Consider the following 3835-nt stretch of genomic DNA (forward strand, 5'->3'; position numbering starts at 1 on the left):
GCATTAATTAGCAAGTACTTAATATGTCTTTAGATCAACTTAAGATGAAGGGTTCTAAACTTGATCCATATAGATAATTATAAGATTGGTCTTTATTGCAAGACATAATGTTCAATCTCCAAGAAAAGAGAAATATAAATGTTCAGATTTGCATACCTAGATTGATATGATAGTTTCAGTACAAGAATAATTTCCTGTAATATTTAATGTTAATTTTTCAATTTAACATTAAATTTTTTCAATTTAATATCAACTGGATGCAAATGGTGAGATGAGATTAAAGGTTTCCAATTTTTCAATTTTAATAAAAGATACATTTAGTTTGAAGGATAACCGCATATAGTCAAATAATATGTTATGTTCAGTTTAAAATCAATTGCAAATGCAATTGTCCATGAAGCCTATATTTTCAATACCACTCTCTAACCAAAGCGAAGCGATGAGCTCTATAATGTCAACCCTTGATGCATGAAATAAAAGCTTACTTGATATTTGATTTTTTTTTGACAAGTATCGATCTAGCCCATTATACATCGAATAAATGGTTCTATGTCTCCATTCTAGAGATTTAGTAACTTAATTGAATAATCATGATTCCGCTTTTTCATGGCAACCTTTCCTTTTCGTGATGCAAAACCTCCATCGACTTTTGAAGCACAACTATTAATGAAATTGAATCTTTGATCACTTCCCAAATAGCCTCGACCAAGGAATTTTAAATGCTTTTAGAAAACGGCAATGAAAAGGTCAGCCAAATGAAAGAAGCACGTGGCCACGTTACTCAATCAGATTTGAAGGTGGCAAGCGAAAAGATCAAGACAATGTAAATCCAATGATCGCTTAAAGAGGGTCCAATCGATGACCAGCGGGGATGATATCTCCTTTCATTCAGGCGGGCCCTCTGCTTAATGTCGGTACTCATTATCCCATTTTATGAGCACCTCTATATTGGGACCTGCCATTGGGCGACTTGCTTTCTAAGAATTTGAAAAACTATCATAAGATAAACACGGAGATCTCGTGGTAATCTTTGTGTTCATTATTTAGTTTCTTATTGTTAATAGAAGATATCATGAAAAATAATGTCCACGTTACAATGACGATATCATGGTAATCCCAACCACTAATGCAAATGAGGACCTTCAGGATGAAAACTTTCACTACATTGTGAGCAATACTGTCACGTTATAGAAGTTATCATGAAAAATAATGTCCACATCCAAGATTATTTATTGAAGTTCAATGAAATGAGTTTTTGAAAGCTAGATTTGAAAATTGATTGCGAGTAAAGGAGTTGTCATGAACAAATGAAAGGGGTTTGATTTCACAATAGTTATAAGTATTTCATTAAATTTAGTTCAATTAAAAGTCAATTATGTGTATTTCAGTCAAACATGTATGTGTAAATATGTGCTCAATGATATATATATTAGAGTATTCTTGAATTTGAAATACAACATTAATAAATATGCATGATGCTGTGTGTGTACGCTCTAAAAATTATCAGCAAAATCATAACAAATTCCTACCACTAAGTAAAAAATGATCTAGAAAAGGTCCTTCGAGGGAACTTTCACTAGATATTCCTATAAGTTACCCTGTAGCTCTGTCTTGAGAATGTGATTTAGATATTCCTACCTTATATTAAGCATTTAAACTCGAAATTGGACACATTTCCTTATGTTAAGCACTTAAACTCGAAGTTAAACACATTTCTAAATGTCATTTAATTGATAAACCATGCCCATTGGACATGCATCATTTAACCTTGATTCATGAGGAGACATTTAATGCTAAAAGTTTTATTGCCACTTTATTGAGATGAAATCGATATGGCAAATAAAAAAGGGACTTTTCTTAAACGGGCTGATTTCTTCCTGCAAAGAATTCCAGACGTTTCACAAACTGGTTAATGCATATTTCATCCCACCCACTATCACCAATGATTGCCTCTCTCATTTCAGCTATTCTCGATTTAACAATCCTTCCCTCTTCACAATCTTCCTTGGCAACCTTAACCACAGCCGTTCGAATCTGATCCTCCGTAAAACTCCCATCCTCTTCTCTCTCCACTTCCAACCCCACCTTTAACTCCCCTCCCAACAACCTCGCGTTAATACCCTGATCAGCATTCATCGGCAGCAACACAAGTTTCACTCCCAACTTCACCGCCTCCACAACCGAACTCCACCCCGAGTGGCTCAGAAATACTCCAACCGACGGATGAGACAGAATCTGCAGCTGCGGTGCCCACTCGCTGTAAACGAGACCCCGATCTCGAGTTCGAGTCTCAAATCCCTCCGGTAGATATTCCGAAACGTTGCATTCCTCGTTGGAAAAACGAGGGAAGCGCAGCACCCACAGAAACGGCAGCCCCGTCGATTCCAAACCACGTGCGAGAGCAAAGATGTCATCTTTCGACAGAAAACATTCACTCCCGAACGAGACATACACTACGGAAGATTCCGGCTGCTTGTCAAGCCATCTCAGACAAAGCGATTCCTCGTCGGAAAGCCTCTTCTCGGGAAGATCCGGCGGCAGAGGACCCACGGGAACGACTGGTTTGCCGATGGCCTTCTCCAGATGTTGTAGAAACTTTCCTTCCATTTCCGAGCACGATCTGATGATGAGAAACGAGCACGCATGGATTGCCTTGAACCCACGCCCAATGGCCGAGATGTGACCGTTACTGAGGTTGAAAGCAGGAACAATATACCGCGCTTCAAACGGCCGCCAGACTACCTGACTAGACGGGAAATCCGGGGGCGGGGCCGTCAAATCCTCGACGGTGGTTTCCTCGTCCTTCTCTCTGCTCGGATGCAGCGTGTAACTCGACATTGCAGCCGTGAAAATGAGGAAGAAAATCGCCGGAATACCAAGCTTTCCGGCGATAGTTGCAGCCCAGTACTGCGAGAAGTCGTGGACGACGAAATCCGGCGACAGCCGCCGTAAAAGATCCTCAAATGGCTGCTGCAGACCGTCCAGCGCCGTCTTTAGCAGTCCTTCCATTTCGTTGGGGACGTCGGATGTGCTTTCTGCTCCCGCCGGAAGTCCATCAACTGACGGCAATGGCAGCTCCGCCAGATTTATATTTCCACTCTTGTCTACCAACATTGGCTGGTTCTTTGCAATATTACGTGGAGTGGAAAGAAACGTTACTTTGAGCCCATGATTGGCAAGCCTTTTGGAAAGCTCGATAAAGGGCACGATGTGGCCCTGTGCGAGCCATGGAAACATGACCACATGAATCTGCCTCTTCTTCCCTTCCACTTCCATCGTCATACTACAAGAAGTGATTTTTAAGCGATCCGCCAGTTATCTTTATAATAGAATGTGATTCATCAATCATTAGTATTTTACGATTTAGATGAACCAATGATCACGGCTTCAGGTATCAACGTGGAGTGGTAGCTGAGGAGAGGATTATCAAAAAGTGTAGATTTGAAGTCACAACTTTTTTAATGCTCTTATCATGCATGGCCCTCATCAATTTCCCGTTTCGGGAATACCAACATACTCCGCGGCTCATTCAAACAGAAATTCAATGTATTAAACTAGGCAATGAAATAGTAGTTTTGACTAAGAACTATTGACAGAAATGAATTTATAGAAAAGAAAGAACAAAAGATTCGTCAATAATACCACCAAATAAACATTTACCAATATTGGATATGACAATCTATAGTCACAATATCTTTAAGGCAAATCCATTTCGCTTTATGTACATGACCATCTTGTCTGTTGGTATGAAGAAAGGCCCATGTTTGGCCAACGACCTTTCAAAGACGATAAGATGACAGTCACATCGATGACTAGTGGGGCCTTCACCCTTAGT

At 39.9% G+C, this 3835-nt stretch overlaps 1 pseudogene; it reads right to left on the reverse strand.

Moving 5' to 3' along the window:
* Window positions 1-1703: 1703 nt before the first annotated feature.
* On the reverse strand, window positions 1704-3337 carry LOC149577493 (putative UDP-rhamnose:rhamnosyltransferase 1 pseudogene; annotated as a pseudogene).
* Window positions 3338-3835: the final 498 nt, after the last annotated feature.

This window comes from Cupressus sempervirens, chromosome 1, assembly GCF_028749045.1.
Source record: "Cupressus sempervirens isolate cs-2001-9-10 chromosome 1, ASM2874904v1, whole genome shotgun sequence".
Classification (NCBI taxonomy): Eukaryota; Viridiplantae; Streptophyta; class Pinopsida; order Cupressales; family Cupressaceae; genus Cupressus; species Cupressus sempervirens.